This window comes from Triturus cristatus, chromosome 7 (genome assembly GCF_964204655.1).
Source record: "Triturus cristatus chromosome 7, aTriCri1.1, whole genome shotgun sequence".
In the NCBI taxonomy this organism is placed as follows: Eukaryota; Metazoa; Chordata; class Amphibia; order Caudata; family Salamandridae; genus Triturus; species Triturus cristatus.
In genome coordinates, this window is record NC_140590.1 from 825,640,291 (window position 1) to 825,660,576 (window position 20,286).

The 20,286-nt window shown below is 46.5% G+C and overlaps 1 protein-coding gene across 3 annotated transcripts in view; it reads left to right on the plus strand.

The window, feature by feature from the left end:
- The window catches only part of RNF130 (ring finger protein 130), a 798,965-nt gene that overhangs the window by 762,859 nt on the left and 15,820 nt on the right, over positions 1–20,286 (plus strand). The window lies entirely within an intron of this gene.

The following is a 20,286-nucleotide window of genomic DNA, read 5'->3' on the forward strand; positions in this document are numbered from 1 at the left end:
CATGTAGCCCCTTGACAGAAGTGTGTAAAACACTTATTTTTTGTGTATTTGCAGTTTTATATAGTGCAGACTTGTCAGGTATTGGAGTCCTTTACATGAGCATTGGTTACATCACACAAGATCAAATTCATTTTGGTTGTAGACATGGGGAGATTAAGTGATTTGACCAGAATCACAGAATGTTGAGCTGAAGCAGAAACTCCAACCTGGTTCCCCAGTTGCAAAAGTCTGCAGCTCTGGAAGTAACACCACATCCTCTCCCCTAGGTGCAACATTTAATCAAGTGGTCAACTGGATAAAAAAACATAAAGATTATAAATAATTTAAAAGTTCTTTGTCGCTACTCAGAAAATATGTCCTCATTTTAGGTTTTTTAGAGCACTAACCATAATTTTGATGCAAATAAGACCCTCTCATATATGTAATTTCTAAAGGAAATACTCTAGGTATTACAGTTTTGATTACATCAAGATGACGTCAGGCATTCCACACTTTTGCAATAAATATAGAATGTTAGCAATCTAGTTGTTCATTGAGATACTGTTGAGAGGCAGAGGCCAGGGGCACGGACTCTGAAAATTGAAGGCAGGTAGGAGAGTGCAGAGGCAACAATTTGACCACACTGGGCAGGCAGGAAGGGCAGTGGCAGCACAACAGACTATGGAGGGCAGTAGAAAGGGGGGCAGGGGCAACAAACCAACAATACAGGACTGGTAAGAGAGGCTGTGGCAATATAATAGACCATTGTGGGCAGAAAGCAGTGGTAGTACAACCATACATGCCAACAGACCCGTTTCAGCCAGGAAACGTCCAATGTTTTTACGCTCAAATGGGCTTTATTTGATCTGTCTCCTGTCTACAATCTCCTCTTTTTCAATGTAACTCAAAGGGGAAAATCAATACCCCAGTTTTTTTTCAAAATCTCCCTCTTACCAAGTTCAAAATGTTCGCAAGTATGGTACATTGGATCATGGTAGGCAGGAGGAATTGGGGTAGGGACATGGACTCGGATAACAGAGGACAGGAGGGACATGGAGAGGTGCACCAAACTGACCCTACAGGGCAGGTATCAGGGTTTGCAGCAGCACAATACACCACACAGTGCATGCGGGACGGGAGTGCAGCACAACAATCCATAGAAAGCAATAGGGAGGGGACAGGACCATGCACATGGACAACAGAGAACAGAGGGGAAAGAGGCAATGGTAGCTAGCTGACCATAATGGACAGACAGGAGAGAAAGCTGCAGCATAACAGACCATAAAGGGCAGGAGGGACGGATCAGGGGCATTACAATGGAACAGACAAGCCAGGAGGGAGGGAATAGAGGTCTGCACATGGAAACAGAGGGCTGGGGGCAAGGGGGCAGGGCAGGAGCAGCAAGATGACCATGGAGGTCAGGCAGGATGGGCACTAGAAACAAGACACACCATGGAGAGCAACAATGAGACTATGATGGCATACACACAGACCATAGAGGGAAGGTGGGACGGGGTCAGGGGCAGCTAGCTGACCACACAGGGAAGGTGGGAGGGGCCATGGCAGCACAGAAGACCATGCATGGCAAGTGGGAGGGTTAGTGGAAGCACAATGGGTATGATGGACAAGAAGGAGGGTGCAGGGGCATGCACAAAGGACCATGGAGGATAGAAGGGAGGGTCAGGACCTGGGCACAGACAAGAGAGTTCAGGGTAAGGGGCCTCACAACAGACCGCGCGGGGCAGGCAGGAGGAGCAGTTGCAGCACAGCAGACCAGAGAGGGCAGAAGGGTGTGGCAGTAAAATGGACCATGGAGGACAGGAGGAAGGGGATAGGGGCATGGCATGTGGACAGGCAGGGTGGAGGTGGCAGGGACAGGTTACAGTCATCTGACAATGCTAGGCAGGTGGGAGGGGAGTGGCAGCTCAACAGAACACTCAGAGTAGATAGGAGTGGCAGGTCCATGGAACATGGTGGGAAAAAAGGATGGAGCAGGGGCATGCACAAAGACATCAGAGGGCAGTGGGAAGGAGAATAGTGGCAGCAAGCTAAGCACAGAGGCTAAGCAGGAGGTCAATGATGGGCCATATAATTGGGCAATGGAGGGCAGGAGGAGTGGACTGGTACATCATGCTAAATGGAGGGCAGTGGCAGCACATCAGACCATGCATGACAGGAGAGAGGAGGCTAGTCCATGGATTCAGACAACAGAGGATAGGGAGGAGGTGGATGGGGCAGCAAGCTAACTGTTCAGAGAAGGTGGGTATTAAGAACTTTATTGTTTTTAAAATGTGTGTCTGTGCGAACTACTTAAAATATGAACAAGTATGCAGCATAATCTCACTTTTATTCAGGAAGAAGAGGACGTTTGTGACTGTGACTCCGGGCTCACTTGGCAGAAACACCCCCTGACCCTCCACCCCCATCGCAAAATGTAATGCCCGTGAAAAGGGTAGGTGGACGCAGTGTTATATAGAACATAGTCCTGAGAGCACGATTGACATTGAATACTAGATATAGTATATGGTATAAACTATGCACCAAAAAGTGTGATATAAGATGAACCGGGCGTGAAATATAATATGCAATACATTGTGCGCAATGACAGATTCATTGGAGAGCGCGAGATAGCACAGGCACTAGCGCGTGCTATGCGATATGCGCCTTGGAGTCTAATATGCACAGGGCAGTGTTGTGTAACCTAACTAGTCTCTAAAGTTGTAATATAAAATATGTGCTGGGGAGTGTAACGTTGCATATGTACTGTGACAAAGATATGTATCCCAGATTGTAATATGTATGGCATAGCGCTGTGCGTTATAACATAGGCATCGGGGAAGGCACGTTAGATGGGGCAATATAACCCGTGCGATGGCAAGTGTGGCATGACATATTCACGGGATGGTGTTACAGTGCAAATGGGCTAGAGAGTGTCATAGCATACGCACTAGCTGGTGGAATACAACGCAGAGGTGTGAGGCACTCGGCGGGCACTGGTGGGTGTAACACAGCATTGGGCTCAGCCAGGAGCACGCTGTGACTCTCAAGTGAGGTTCGTCTCCTTTCCAGAGAGTAAAATAAAAAGTATTACACATCCGGCGGTGGATGTGTGTTTTATTAACAGTGAGGGGGGTTTCTTGCATAGTTTGGTCGAATTTTTATCGAATCTCCTTTGAATGGCTTGGTGTGCGTGTATATTAAATGTGCCCGTCAGTAGCTACCCATGTTTGTAGAAATAAACGACAAGGGTGTCTACTTGGAGAGTACCCACCGGCGGGGGGCGCCGGAATTAGGCACGGTAGGGTGTCAGACACGTCAGAGATTCACTAGCGGTGTAAATACATTCCATGTGGATTCATTCTATGCATAGTCGCCTTTTAATGAATATCACGCAAATCGTCATGGTGATAGGTACATACGGTTTGTCCAGCATGTCCTAGGTGTTTCTATAAATATATATTTTTTTTAAATAATAAAAAACAAAGGCCGGCCCCGGGGGATGGGGTCCCCGGGGCCATAAGTGGCCTGAGGAGGGGGGCAACGCAGCCCCCTCCTAAAGAATTACAAAAAAAAAGGCCATGACCCGGGGGTTTGGGGTCCCCAGGGCCGATTCAGGCCTTGGGAGGGCCAAAATTATTTTTTTCAACAAAAAAAAATAGGGTGCAGGCCCTGGGGGTTGGGGTCCCCAGGGCCAGTAAATTAGAAAAAGAAGGGGGGCCACACAGCCCTCCTTCTTAATAAAATAAATAAAAGACCGGCATCGCGCTGGAGGCCACGCCCCCTCCTTGCAGCACTCTGCAAACGCGCCCCTGGCCAGTTGTAAGTTGGGGAATTAATTCCCCTTCAATACTGAGGGTCCCTGAGGGCCAACTAGCCCAACAGGTATCTCCAGTATGCGCCAGGGAGCTGCGTTGCAGACAGGTGTTCTGAGGCCACGCCCCTTTTTACACCTCTCTGCAACGCAGCTCTGTGGCGCTTACTGGAGGTACCTAGTGGTCTAGTTGGACCCTCAGGATTCAAGGGACTTAATCTCCCAACTTAAAACGGCCACAGGGCGTGTTTACACAGTGGGGAAGTGAGGGGACGGGGCCTGAGGTGACGTGTGCAAACACGCCCTGTGGCACGTTTTAAGAGGTAGTTTTAATCCCCTGCCCTATTATATACTAGGGGCTTGCAGAGGAGGTCATGCTGATCACAGGGAGACCCCAACGCATAGTGTTCCCTAGTGTAAGTAGGTGTTTTCACTGTATTCTGAGTGTCTTTTAACATAGCACTGGCTCTAGGACTGGTTAGTCAGACTCAGTTACCACCAGCATCCGTCTGAAAAAGTTGAGGGTACAGGATGATTTTGCAACAAGGCTTCTTTTTGCTCTTCTGTTTGTTCTTTCTGCACATTATCCTTCTTCCTGCACTTTTCTTCGTCTTTGAGGACTTCTGTTGCTTCTTTCTGCATTTCTTTTTTTTCTTTCTGTGCATTTTTTCTTCTTTCTTCACATGGCCTATCTCTGTAGGCATAGTTAGAAATTAGCATTTAAAAAACCTTTTAAATTCACTGAAAAAACCATAGGTTTCAGGCACGTTATAGTTAGGAATTAGCATTTAAAAAACCTTAGAAATTCACTGAAAAAAACATAGGTTTCAAGGGGCGTTCTAGTTAGCTGGACTTTTCACTCGTACAAAACCATTGAAATTCCCCCGTTATAGTTAGTTCAGCTAACTATAACTCGCGCGCCCGCAATGCACTGCTGATGACGTCACATATTACATCACTCATCACATGGTCAGTGACATCACTCATGACATCACTGATGACATCTCAAATGTAATTCCTAACTATAACGTGCCTGAAACCTATGGTTTTTTCAGTGAAGATATATATATATATATATATCCTACTGGCAGTCGCCAGTAGGTAGTTATAGTTAGGACCTATTTTCCATAGGAAATCCACAACATTCTATTTGGAATAACGTTGGCGCCAATTGACAAATCTTCGTGAAATTTTCGAAACTTTTGGCCAGCTCCGGTCCGCTCCTATCCTGAAAAGTTCACGGTAATTCGTCAAGCGGGGGCCGAGAAAAAAGGGGGGTCCCAAAATGCGTTTTCCCCATGCATTTTCCATAGGACCTGTTGACGCAGCTACAGCCCGAACTGCTGAACAGAATTACACCAAATTTGGCAAAGAGGTAGTCCTCAGTTCACACTCGTGCCTTTTGCTTAAATGGTTTAAATCCGTTCAGTAGTTCCTGAGAAATTTAGAGTTAAAAAGATAGATATATCTGGGCGGAGCCTAACCACACATCTCATCGTGAGATCTGATTGGCTGTCAGTACTTCATCCAAGAAGTGTTGGCAGCCATCTTAGGACCAATATTCATGATAGCACCTCATTAAAAAGCATTGCAGTTAACAGAAGGTTTTAAGACTTTAGTTACATTATAAATCATTTGTTGATGGTACCATACTCATTTTAGGAACTGTGGTGTGTTCTAAGGTGATTTTACCATGTGAAAAAGCCTTCTGCTGTGATATCATGAATCATGTTAGAGAGAAAACTATTTTCTCATGCTTTTCCCACAGAGGTTTGGAAGGTGATCTATAAGCTAAACTGAGAGCATATTTTCCGTAAATTCACATTATCTTTCTCAGTCATGTGAGAATGAAGTCTGACATTCTCAGTAAAACATGTACATCCAACAAGGGCAGAGACTGTCAGTTGATTCCTTTGTGTTCTACTGCAGCTTCCCAGAGTGTTCTAAAGAACAACTAGAGCGCTAACAGTCCTACTTATGACAAACGTATTGCACACCTGAAGCCATCTTGATTGGAATAAAGTGGTAACTCTTAAAACATTTAACTTAAAAAGGAACAACATGAGGGGGTTCATTTTGCCATAGAAAGTATGATTAGTGCTGCAGAAAGAAAAATTAGGGCACATTTTGAGTGACTTCTCAAATCCTCTTCTATTTCATTACAAAATTCTGACATGCAGACTGAAACATGCACTTTCAAAACCAGCAGCAGACTTCCCTGGTGAGCAGTAGCTTCACTACAGTGATATAATAAGCAACTAGAGTGCTAACATTCTGAATTTATGGCAAATGTGTGACACATCTGAATGCCTTCTTGATGGAATCAAAGTAAAAAACTGAAAGTATTTCCTACTGAGGAGACTGTAGTAAATGAGGAAATTAGGAAACTTCATAACAAATAAATCTCCCAAGATGGCCACCAGAGACAAAAGAGCTCAAATGCAGCACAAATATCACCCAGATGTAGCCCACATGTAGCCCAATGACAGAAGTGTGCAAAACGCTTATTTTTTGTGTATAGACGTTACCTCGCTGTACACCAGCATTCGACACGAAAATGGGATTAATGCCATACAATTTTATCTGGCCTGGCGTGCCATACAGTACAAAGAGCACAGTGAGATGCTTGTTGCTATGGTGAAGTTCTGTCTGAACAATAACATTTTCATGTTTAACAACTTATTATACCAACAGATAAGGGGAGTTGCCATGGGGGCCAGCTTCTCTCCCAGCTATGCATGTCTGCACATGGGCTGGTGGGAGGAGGTGGTCCTCCACGCTGAACACAGGCACCTAGTTGAAAGCAATATCAAAATGTGGCTCCACTATATCGATGACCTCCGTGTTATATGGCATGGTACAAAGGAACAAGCACAAGACTTTGTTACCAAGTTCAACTTTAATGATTTAAACTTACATTTTACGGCAACTATCAGTGAGATCTCAGTCAACTTTCTTGACACACAAGTATATATACACAATAATATGATAGAGACCCGCCTATACAGGAAGGAGACAGCGGGCAACTCTACCCTTAATGCAGACAGTTCACATCCTAAACATCTGATCAACAGCATACCATATGACGAGATGCTGCGCCTCAGACGGATATGCAGTAATGAGGTTGATCTGAAAAGAGCTCAGGAGCACAGTAAATCTAGGTTTTTGGATAGGAGATATTCTCGCAACATCATAATTCGAGCCATATCTAAATCCATGACTATGACCAGAGAAGAACTCCTGAGGGATAAACAAATCGATAATGTCTCTAAACAACAGATTACATTAGGGACCGACCACGCTATAAAATAATTCAGAATGATTATAGGCTTCAGCAGGCAGCACAAATCCATCCACAGGATAGTACAATCCAGTTGGCCACTGGTCTTGAATGACCCCGTGATTGGACCCCTGCTACCGCAGAGGGTGTCCATCACGTATAGCAAAGCACCGTCAAAGAGAGACAGTCTATTCAAAACCAATCCTGAGATTATTGAAAGCTCACCCTGGTTACAACTAGATACCAAATACCCAGGTGGTCTCAATGTCACTGAAGATCTGTATGTGTGTCTATAAGGAGGTTTTATAAAGTTATGCCAAGGGTTTTTATTTTTCTTATTTACTCATTGCTGTTTACTACCTAGAGGCTTGATCTCCATACAAGTTTGGAGACAGATTTATGATGCACACCAATTTTCACACTGTTTTATGTATTTTAGCTGTATTTATTGATATATTTATTATATATTTATATATGTATTTATAGAGTATTTTATATATTTGATGTGATTTATGGTATGAGCATCTTTGCACAGCATATTTGCACAGCATTTTGCACCTCAATTTTGGATTTTCCCGCATGATCCAACAAAAAATATCATCTGGCATATTTTTTTCCCTAGAACTCCATTACCCAGGTTACTATTGCCCATGTCGATTGCATCAGATCAGTCAAACCTAACTTGGAGATGGTTGATCCCTACTGGTTATTTATACAGATATACCTCCACTCAGTAGATGGTATCCTAGAGGGTATTTGCCACCATCTATTTTAGAAATATTGGAAAAAGCTACAGTTCCTCATATTGTAAAGTTATGGCAAATGATTAGTACGGAGTATATTTGATGGTTGTCACTATGTTGAGATATGATTTGCCTATATTACTTTACTTGCAGTTCAAATTTGTTCTATGAAACTCATATATATTATTTTTATAGCACTTTAGCACTTTTTGCACTCGCAATTTTCATGAATTACAAGACCAGCCCATTTCTACTGTATGGCATATAACATATTAGAAGAGGATTTTCCTCATTATTAATCAATTTCAGTATATATGCCTCAGTAAGTCACGGGAATCATAGACATGCCTTTACTCATTTAGTTGTATATCCTAAAAAAAGTTGTATTGTTTATTTGTGGAATATCCCAATATTTATATCAATCACGTTTTGCCAGCAATTTTTGCAAAATAATTAGGCAATATTAGAGATAACTTCTTTTATCTGAAAGAAACATGTAGTGATAGATTCCTTACCTTAGAATTACCCCTAGGCATCAGGCTGGATCCGGAAAAATTTCGTCAGCAGTACCCCTGTGCGTCGTGATCGCCGGGATGACATCACGGGCAGTACTTAGACGCCGCCCATGCGCGCTGACGTCAGTTCTTTCTTTTTCTGCGCCAGCATGCGCAGATCCGGCTAGTACCCCCAGTCATTTTTTGACTGAGTTTTTTTAGGCTTTCTATCTCCTATTTTTCCTAGTCGATCGACTCCTGGTGCCGTAGGGATGCCCGGGCTTAAGAACTGTAGGGACTGTCACCGTATGATGATGTCGGTGACGGACCCACACTGCATTTGTCTCTACTGCCTGGGGCGCGACCACGACTCCAAGTCGTGCCCCGACTGCCGGGCCATGGTGCCGAAAATTTGCAGGAGCGGTCCCGAAAGTTGCTGGAAGTCCGGCAGTCAGCTCCGTGCCGTTCAAGGTCCCGAGGGACTGGTCGCGGAGTCGTCACCATCATTCTTCTGGATCTAAGTCTTCGCACTCGGGGTCAGGTTAGTTGAAGCATTCAAAAAAAGACAAAGAAGCGTCGTCGCTCTTCGGCTTCCCCTCGCCCGTCGCGCAACGCGGCTGAGGGTGCGGGCCGTGCCACCCCCGCGGCTCTGGCTGAGCCTGTGACGTCGCCGCCGGCCTACCCATCCTTCCCGGGTCCGGTGGTGACGCCAGCCCAGGTGCAAGAGTTTCTTGCTGCCATGGCCTGACTCTTTGGGCCGCCTGGCCCCGCTGGTGCGCCTCTGGGCCCCGCGGGCCTGACTGGAGGTCCTGTTGTTCCATTGCCGCGGGCTCCGGCGTCGCCGGCCCTCATGGGATCCGGGATCGGACCCCGGTCTACGCCGGTTGACCTTGTTACGCCTCCACCGACGTTGACTCCACCAGCACCGCTTCCGACGTCGCCCGCTACTCGGGACGACGTCGTCCCCGGTTTCAGCCCTGAACCGGACATGGAGCCGGATCGGGGTCGATCGACGCTGGTTCCGGCGCCGATGGGATTTATTCCCTATGTCCGTCCTCTGTATTTTCAGCCTGTTCCACAGACATGGGAGGGGTCTGAGGACCCTCTCGCTCAGGATTGTGCTTATGATCCGGACTGGGCAGAGGGTTCGGGGGAAGCCAGTGGTCTTGACACTTTGCCGAAACCCTGGCATGCTGTCTCCTCCTACCATGGCTACGGAGGAGGGAGCAGGTTACGCAGTGGTGTTGCGTAGGGCGGCCGAGGTCCTCCACCTCGAGCTCCCTACAGTGGCCGTCAGGACGAACATCCTGACAGGAGTGCTCCAACCGGCGGCAACCTCTTTGGAGCCCTTGCTACCCTTTAATGATGCACTTTTGGACGTTCTTTTGGGCACCTGTTCCAGGCCCAGCAGAGGGGCTCCTGTGGACAGGAACGTGGCCTGACGCCATCGCCCGGCTCCAGGCGACCCCCTCTTCCTCTCTCAACACCCTACCCCTGAGAGCTTGGTTGTCCAGGCCTCTGCGTCCCAAAGCGCGTTCCCTTCCGCGCCTCCGGCTAGGGAATCCAAGAAGCTGGAGCAACTTGGCAAGAAGCTGTTTCCATCTGCCAGCTTAGGGCTGCGATCTGTGAACACCACATGCCTCTTGGGCCGTTATTCCCACTCTCTGTGGGACACGGTTGCGCAGGTGCTACCTAGCTGTCCGGAGGAGGTCCAGACAGTCCTCACCCAAGCCGTTGCTGCTGGGAGAGACGCAGCTAAGTTCGCCATTAGTTGTGAGCTTGACACCGCCGACTCACTGGGCAGGGCGATTTCCAAGACAGTGGCGCTTAGGCGCCACGCCTGGCTGAGAACAACTGGCTTTTCGTGGGATGTCCAGAATACCCTGATGGTCATGCCCTTTGATGGCATTCGCCTTTTTGGCAATAAGGCAGACAGTGCGCTGGAGCGCTTTAAGGACTCACGGGCTACAGCCAAGTCCTTGGGCCTGTCGGCCACTCGGCCTCCTCCACCTACTGCCTTTCGCTCCTTTCTTGGCCGCGTAATGGGCGCCCCACAACGTCCGCAGACCCACAGGCCGGCGCAGCAACAACCTCAGCGCGCTGCGGACGTGGGAACCGTTGAGGCGGTTCAGGGGACCAGTGGGCGGGTCAGTCCACCTCCACCCCCGCGGCATCCACTGCTAAGCCTTCCTAGTCACATCTGACCAGTGGGTGCTGCAAATTGTCCGAAGGGGCTACTCCCTCCCCTTCGAGACTACCCCTCCAGCCATGCCACCTCAGTACCACCTCATGTCGGGGGATCACTTGGCACTTCTCCAGCAGGAAGTTGCGGCCCTCTTGGCCAAGAGGGCCATCGAGCGCGTTCCGACCCCCGAAGTAGGTCGTCGCTGTTATTCCCACTACTTCGTGGTTCCAAAGAAGGACAAGCGCCTGCATCCTATCTTAGACCTTCGGAATGTCAACGGCTTCCTCCGGAAGGAGAAGTTCAAAGTGCTCACATTGGCTTAGGTCTTGTCTGCCCTAGACCCGCGAGACTGGATGGTAGCGTTGGACTTGCAGGACGCCTACTTTCATATTCCCGTCCTGCCAGTCCACCGGCGTTACCTGCGGTTCACGGTTGGCCACGAGCACTTTCAGTTCACCGTGCTCCATTTTGGCCTTAACAGCGCCCCTCGGGTGTTCACGAAAGTGATGGCAGTGGTTGCGGCTCATCTGCGCAGATCAGGGGTTTCAGTCTTCCCCTATCTCGACGACTGGCTGTTGAAGGCGGGCTTGCCCCATGCAGTCGTCCCCCACCTCCAGACTACGGCTGACCTCCTGCATTTGCTGGGGTTCTCCATCAATGTGCCGAGTCACACCTGGTACCCTATCAGATGCTCCTTTTCATTGGGGCGGTTCTGGACACGGCGCAGTTTCAGGTTTATCCTCCCGAACAGCGAGTCCAGGACATTCGGGCTATGATTCCGATCTCCCAGCCCTTGTCCTGGGTTTCGGTCAGGATGACCCTGAGGCTGCTGGGCCTCATGGGCTCCTGCTGATCAACCATGCCAGATGGCATATGCACGCTCTGCAGTGGGACCTGAAGTTCCAGTGGGCGCAGCATCAGGGGGACCTGTCAGGACACGTCCACATCTCGGAGGGCACTGCACAGCAGTTGCAGTGGTGGCTCATGGACCAACATTGGGTGGGCGGCAGATCCCTCTCCCTTCCCCAACTGGAGCGCATGGTGGTGACGGATGCGTCCCTCCTGGGATGGGATGGCCACATGGGAGAGGCGGAGATCAGAGGCCTCTGGTCTCCGGCGAAGTCCAAGCTCCATATCAACCTTCTGGAGCTTCGGGCGATCCGTCTTGCACTGAAGACATTCCTTCCCTCTGTCAAGGGGAGCGTAGTGCAGGTGTACTAGGACAACACCACCGCCATGTGGTATTGCATCAAGCAGGGCGGGGTGGGGTCGTTGACCCTATGTCAGGAGGCTTTGCGCCTCTGGACATGGCTGGAACATCAGGGCATTTCCCTGGTGGTTCAACACCTGGCAGGTTCACTGAACGCCAGGGTGGACAAGCTCAGCCGCAGGTGCATGATGGATCATGAGTGGCATCTTCACTCAGAGGTGGCACAAGGTCTCTTTCAACAGTGGGGAAGAGCCTTGGTTAGATCTATTCGCCACCGAAGAGAACGCTCAATGTCAGCAGTTCTGTGCGTTGGAATTTCCAAGGCGGCACTCGCTCGGAGACGTTTTTCGTCGCGAGTGGAGTTGCGTTCTATTGTATGCCTTTCCGCCTATACCACTTCTGCCCAGAGTGCTGAAGAAGATCAGACGTGACCGGGCCCAAGTCATTCTTGTGGCGCCAGATTGGGCTCGAAGAGTTTGGTATCCCGAGCTACTCAGTATGAGCGTGGATCCCCCGTTTCGTCTGCCTCTTCGGGAGGGTCTTCTGTCGCAGCAACGGGGGACGGTCCTGCACCCGAACCTGTCCAGTCTCCACCTCCTTGCATGGAGATTGAGCAGCAGCAGTTGATTTCCTTTGACTTGCCTCCTGAAGTCTGTGTTGTCATTCTGGCAGCCAGGCGTCCCTCCACTAAAGTGGTATACGCCTGCAGGTGGAACAAATTTGTGGCATGGTGCACAGCAAAGGCTGTGGATCCCCTTTCTGTCCCTCTTACCGAGGTCCTTTTGTTCCTTCTTTCTTTGGCCCGGCAGGGCTCTGCTCTGGGCACTATTAAAGGCTATCTTTCTGCCATTTCGGCCTTTCTCAGACTAACTGATCAGCCCTCTCTTTTCAAGTCCCCTGTTGTAAACAGATTTCTCAAAGGCATTACACACCTTTTCCCTCCTATTCCGTTTGTGATGCCACAGTGGGACTTAAATCTAGTTCTAACTTATCTGATGTGCTCTCCTTTCGAGCCTCTTCACAACTGTCCTCTTTGTCTTTTGACTCTGAAGATTGCCTCCCTGGTTGCCATCACCTCCGCTTGGCGAGTGAGTGAGCTCCAGGCTCTTTCTTGTAAGCCTCCTTTCCTTTTCATTCATCTGGACAAGGTAGTGCTCAGGCCCCGGCCTTCCTTTTTGCCAAAAGTTGTCACGGCCTTTCATATTGGGCAGACTGTTGACTTGCCCACTTTCTTCCCGCCTCCACATCCTTCCAGAGAGGAAGAAAGGCTCCACCGTCTGGACCAAAAACGTGCGCTTTAGTTTTACCTCCACCGCACACAACAGTTCCGGGTGGACGACCAACTCTTTGTTGGGTACATTGGCACCAAGAAAGGTCGGGCGGTGCACATGAGGACTATCTCCCGCTGGGTTGTCTTGTGCATCAAAGCCTGTTACTCGTTGGCTAAAAAATGAGCCTCTGGTGGGGCTGCGTGCTCATTCCACTCGAGCAACTGCAGCCACTACTGCATTGGGACGGGGTGTTCCCCTGCAAGACATCTGTCAGGCAGCTACGTGGGCCTCGCTGCACACGTTTACAAAACATTATTGCCTGGACAGCCAAGTCCGGAGAGACGGCTTCTTTGGGCGTTCTGTTCTCCAGGACTTTCTGGTGTGATCTTGGTTTCGCAGACCCACCACCGGGGTTGGTATTGCTAGGGTATTTTTTCTAAGGTAAGGAATCTATCACTACGTGTTTCTTTTAGTTGAACAAGTTACTTACCTTCGGTAATGATGTATCTGAAAGAAACATTAGTAGTGATAGATTCCTTACCGCCCCACCCAACCTCCCCGTTCTGCGAACTGATTTCTAGGGTTAAGGTCATCCCTTTCAGGGCCCTAGTTTCAAGTCACCAGTGGTCAGTATCTTGCATGGCTCTGCGTTCCTGCCGCGGAAAGTCGTGTACAGAACTCACGTCAGCACGCGTGGGCGGCGGCTAAGTATGGCCCGCGACGTCATCCTGGCAATCACGACGCCGACGACAGACGCAGAGTTGCATGACACCACCTACCGATGCGCAGGGTTTCTGCTGATGAAAACTTTCCGGATCCAACCTGACGCCTGGGGGTAATTCTAAGGTAAGGAATCTATCACTACTAATGTTACTTACAGATACATCGTTACCGAATGTAAGTAACAGGTTCATCAATACAAATTACTGGCCTGTGTATTAGGATGTATTTTACTTTGATATACCAGTATTCCAATCAGATATACAGATTTTGTCTGTCTATCATTTTTTAGGTCATGTGATGTTTTAACCAATTGCACTGTTACTTTAAAAATGCGCTCAAACTTTACCATCATGTCATGTGAACAAGGCTCGCGTGAGCCAAAACGCGTTATGATGACCACGGAGTAAAAAATTATTTGCACTTACCTTGGGTCCGTGTCCGTTCTTGGTGCTATCCAGCTGTAAACGGAAGAAAGTGATATATATATTCATTCATTCGTCCTCCGTTTGGCAGATGCTGGCATGCTGCCAAAACGCGGGTGGTGCCGCTGCAAAAACTTGTCCGGCGACTCCTCATATATATGAGTAGTCTCGTCTTTCCAATATATGAAAACAAGCATGGCACTCCAACATGGTTCTTAATTTTATTACGGGATGAGCGCAAGTCAACACGTTTCAGTTGTCACATACAACCTTGTTAGCAACAAGTGAGCGCCATTACTCCTAGTGTTTATATCAAGTGACCAAACAAAAAATTCATGGAAACTAACAAAAGTGTAACTACGGTTTCTCTGTTGCATTTTCGTGCGCCATCTTATAGCATATAAATTCATTGGACAAATGCATTCTGTTATATGTTTAGGACTTTTTTGAATCAATTGTGAGGGCGCAAAAATATAAAATAAAATATGTCCGCACGTTAGATTATTTTAAAGCAAAACGCAATTAAAGATCGACATTCATAAAGTGCAAGTGCTTATACAAATCATAATTCATAAAATGAGTCATTTCATTTGTTCCAATAGTCAGAGATCACAACTGGTGAATAAGTTCATATTTTAGCTCATTTAAAGCCTTTTAAAGGGGGGTGGTGTTGTCTTGAAGAAATGTGTGTATTATTCGAATTTAAACACTTCCTTTCTAAGGAGATACGAGTTCTGGGAATGTAAAGAAGCAGTATTGGGTAGAGTAATGTTCGTAACATTCTTCATTCAACCAAACTGCTTTCAAGATCTTTTTTCTACCTAACTGCATATAGGGTTTTTGTGTGTGGACATTTATTATTTTCCGGTGGTTCGCTGGAAGGAAGGTACTGCGGACTTCGGCGAGAAACCACCAACGATCTCGATGAGCCACCAAGAATGACCAAATGTTTACATACAAATGTTTTTTTCAGATGCCTAGAATATACAAAATACCATGCCAGTGAATGCATACCGTCTGCACACAAAAATGTACAAACATTGCTTAGATTTCCATTGATTGCGTGCTCCTGCCATCTGGTGGCTAAAAGTGGAAATGTTATAAAACGTTTAAAAAAACAAACCACTAAGGATAGGAAGTGAGCGAGATAACACCACAATCAAGAGAAACGTGTAGAGAAGTGGGCGTAGAACATAGATTCCAATACTGCATGAGAAAACAAAAGCACGGTATCCCTTTTAAAGTTATATATATATATATTCTCTTCAGATCCATTTCTACTAGACATGTTGGCCTATACTCAGCCTATCCCTGTGGCACCGGTTAATATTCTTAAAGATGGCGAAAGATCTTTATAATGGAAACACGAGTATCATTCAGTGGATGCTGCTTCTGTTGAAATTTCTTTGATCCATCCAACGATACTGTTTTTAATTTAACTAATTTTAGCGTGAGCTGCCGCTCTGCGAATATAAAAAAAATACACAGGAAAATCAAACGATCCATTGTAGAGGAAGATGAAACTTGAACTCAAATTGTGTTGCCACCGTATCATTAGGAGCATCGTCGCCTAATCAACCCGCTGCTAATGCTTCACACTCCAATAGCAGGATATGACCGACGTGTGGATCTGTCCTGTGGCTTTATTTCCTAAACAGCGTTAAAGCGTCCACTTAGAGCATTTGGAGAAGCATTGAGTTCGGGTGGCCATGTAACCAGGCAGCTGACATTGTGCATCACATTGTTCTGTCCTTCCTGGCTAACAATGGTGGTATCAAGGCTGGAACACATCTAGCACATCTGCAGGTCAATGGCCATGACTTTTTGTGACAAAAGTGCAAGAAGCACTGTAAAAGAATGAACTTGCAAAAGCAACGGACATATTGCAATATAGACCATAGCTGGCTGCTGCGACCACAGCCTTAAATCTCCTTCGATCATAAATAGTCATCTGTCTTCACCCAGTGTGTATCAATGCTCTAAAAGTCTCCTCGGAGTCAAAGGAAGTGGCAATGATGGTGATGGCTCTCAAGAGAGGGCATGGGCCTCCGTGTGTACCTGCCTTTGACTACCGCCCACACCCTCCCCCATCCCACCAGTTTCCACGGATAATGAGGGGGGCGCGATAAAGAGTGCTGGATACGGTAAGGGGTTGGGGCTGTAGCCAATCAGATGTTGCACAATAAATATTGACCAGGATTTTTTCCCTTATTAGTGGGCACTTCTTCATTTTTAGGTCTCGCGCCTAGCGTGCAGTGCGCAGCGAGAGACATTTAGTAGCTAAAAATGGGGTTTTACAAGCTGACCTAGGAATCGCACACGCTCGTGCGTGTGCTTTTCCTTTTGTTGCCCGCTATTGGTCTTTGCGTGCGTCTTTTTATAAAAGACAGCACGCAATTGGCCAAAGGCGGGCGCTTCGCTCCGCCCACGGCCTATTGGTGTCTGTTACGAGCACCGGCCGTCATGTGCTTTCAATTATCATGCCCAGACACAGGCTAATTGAAAGCACATGTCTCGCTGTGGCGCGCGCGCACCACTCGCGGGATTGTTCTCTTTTTGGACCCATTTCACAGGGAAGCAACGGAAGGAAAGAGGTTGTGAACCATTTCTTCAAGTCACATGGTGCTCAGCTTTGTCTCTGCGTCAACTTTGTGCCTTATTCTGGCAGTCCCTGCCAACCAATGTAGTTTTCTATTTGGAGGGGTGAGGGACATCAGTTCTAATTGCACGCAGGCTACATACTCCTGATTTGTTTGCCACCTGCTTTTGAAGTCCACCATGAACTGTTGCACAATAATCAATTTCTGATCCTGCTATTAATCACCGTTGCCATTTCTTAAGAGGGCAGGTAAAATATAGCTTCACTGTTTGTGTACTCCCGTTCCCATAGAAACAACGCCTTTTTAGACATTTGCAAACTAATGTACTCTGGCTGTTTGTGGTGGCACTAGAAGGCTGCTGTCTGCAGTAGTCTTAATCTAGCACCAGCCCTGATAATAGGTTATCTGTTGCTGAATGGTTTGTCGAACATGCTGCTTTATATCACGCTATTTAAAACCCACCTATGCGGTTTTGTGCAGTCAGAAGATGAGGTTGATTTTGCGGGGTCCTCGTTCGCAGATGGATTTGCCGCAAACTACAGTTCAACTTTGTCAGCATTGCTGTAAAAATGCAAGATTGTATTGTCAGATTTTCTTGACTGCAGCATCCGGAGTTTAAACTTCACTCTTCGTGGCCGGATCACTCTTCGTGGCCGGATCAAACAAGCTGTAACTTAAAGCCTGGCTGCTTTCATTAGGATCCGAGGGTGAGGGAAGTGTTCTCTTCACTGTGGGGAGTGATCTATCACACGTCCTTTGTGGTGATAGTGTCGGTGCAATTTCCCTTTTATTTATTTCAACGATCGAGCAACTGAGCGTGAAGCTCGGTTAAGGAAATCCCAAACCAGAGATGTCTTGTGTCATAGTCAAGTTAGCTTTATTCGACTTTTGTTGCAAAATCATAAAAGCACAAATTACAAAATACATTTAATAAATAAGTAAAAACATTAAGTATATATTATTTTTTTATAAAAAGCAAACGCCACGTATTTACACAGTTTAAAAAATAATCGAAATTTTCTCTTCTGGCCCCAAGGTTGGAGTAAGGCAAATGGAGTGATACGCATCTCTATCCCTCTAAATTTCCTTAAGCTAAGAGATTGAACCAAATTAATCAAATTATTTACATGGCTTTAAAAAGAAAAATTTCCATAGTTTAATGAAAAAAGTGAAGAGGAATAAAACAAGATAAATAAAATGCGTCTTAACCTGAGTTACCCCGTTCCCATAGTGTTCCTCATGACAATTAGTGATCTCAGATAAGAGGAGACAGCTATTACCACAAATACTGTTTCTATCTGCTTCAATTTATAATAAGCTGCCCTGCAACTCCTGATTCCCCAATTTGCAAGGATCGGCTTCAAAAACCTTCTCCTGGGAATCGCGTAATATTTGCAAAACAGAATAGAGTGAATATTAGATTGGTCCGATGAGTCATCGCAAGGACACTTCGCTAAAGGTTTTAACCAATCATTACAATTCGGATAAGTTATCAGACGAAAAAAAGTGTCTGCCCGAAACCTAGTCAACAACATACTCGCGTAGGAACTAGCTTCCAGCAATAAATATGGTTGTATGCCTAGGTGAAAAATAGATGACTGGTTTTCAGTAATTGTACATTTGTTTTTTTCCACAAGTCACCTTTTATGGAGTAAGAAATCCAAAATCAATTTTTTAAGTGCACGTTTTGAAACTGTTTCCATGCACGTTGGATTTACAAAATATTCTATGTGCCCTATGTCTGATGCCAAAGTTTTAACATAATGTAGCCACTTAATATTTGCAACTCCATCTAGTGATAAGCTGTCTAACACAACGTCTCTATTTAGTGCTGTTTCTGGGGTTACCCAGATTTTGTGCCATAAAAGCAATGGTGATAATTTAATCGTATCCTATACAAACGATGTCCCCAATTCTCTGTGACTAAAATAAATGGACATAGACTTGGGTGCTGCCAGTAAGTAACGAAAAAAAACGTTTTCAGCTCGTTGTATTTGATCCACATTGGCAATCCCCCAAATCCCCGCGCCGTAAGTGCCAGCAGGGATACATTTAGCTTTATAAATCTGGATAAGTTCTTTGACTGGACGCCCACCTAGTTTCCTGGAGAAATTAATCAACACACCGTTGGCCCTACTAATGGCCAGTTTTCTAGCAAACGAAGCCTTATTCCATCTCCCCCTGCTGTAAAAAATTACTCCTAGATAGCAGAAACTTGCCGTGTTTTTGATCTTATCTTGCCCCAGAAAAATTGCCTTACTGTGTTTCTGTGAGTTACTGCATGACATGGAAAATGTTTTAGAAACGTTAATTGATAGCCCACGGGTCTTCATATAAGCTGAGACTTCAACCACCGCCCTTTGTAGATCAATAATGGTGCGTGAGATTATTGCTGCGTCATCCGCGTACAAAAGGACGGGGATGGGGGTTCCCCCGAAAGCGGGGTAATCATACTGGAAATCACTAAGATGTTGACCCACGCTGTTAATAAATAGGGTGAAAAGAAAGGGTGCTAATATACACCCTTGTCGTACCCCTCTCTTAATATTAAATTTGTCAGAACAAGCCCCCCCCCATTCCATAACGCACCCTGGCCCCCGCTTCCCTATACAATTCTCTTATGAATAGAAGGATCTGCTGGTCCACGCCCATATTACTAAGCGTCGTTCATAACGTGGAGTGATCAACACAGTCGAAAGCTGAACTTAAATCCACAAATGTAATAAATAGGCATTCTTTCTTTGCTTGGGTATGCTTTGCCGTGAGCAGTGCTAAATTTAGGCCCTGTTCTATCGTGCCCTTACCACTACGAAATCCATATTGAAGGTTTGAGATGATATTTTTATCCTCTGCCCAGATCTGGAGCCTGTTGAGAATAATCCTGCCCGCGACCTTCATTAAGGCATCCAGAAGGGATATTGGTCGATAACAAACGGGGTTATTCCTATCCCCTTTTTTGAAGATAGGTGTGGGAAGTTGGCCTGGTATATGATGTTCACTAATTAAAGTGACCACCTTGTACCATGCTAAGCAACCCTTATGGTGTGGTTGTAAGTCAACCTTTTCGGACCAGCTGCCCTAGTGGTAGCGTAGGCTAAGCAGTCTTTGAGGCTAAACTCGTTTAGGCGTGTTAAGCAAGCTGTTTTACCATATGTAACCCCCCTTTATACCAATGAAAGGACACCAAACAGATATATATTCAAAATATATATGTATTTATTACTCAAAGCATCCCCTAGACTCTTTATGAGCACAGGAGCACAAATCGTTAAACAAGAAAGTATTACAATATACGAAAGTTGCACTTTATATGGATAGGCCCTGGTGGCCGCTCAAACCATATACTAAAATAGTGGTATAAGTACCACGAACAGGAAAGGGAGAAGGCCTAGGGCCTCTAGAATCGCTGGGCCTACAAGGAGCTAACTTTAGTTAGTGACCAGGAGGTCCACGGGTCGCGTGTGCAGTGAGGAAAGTTACACGCGGGCGCCCATAGGTTTTTAATGGGTGCGTAATTGTTCAAAAGTTACTGCTAGAAGGGTCTTCTGGTTGGACTACGAATTCAAGA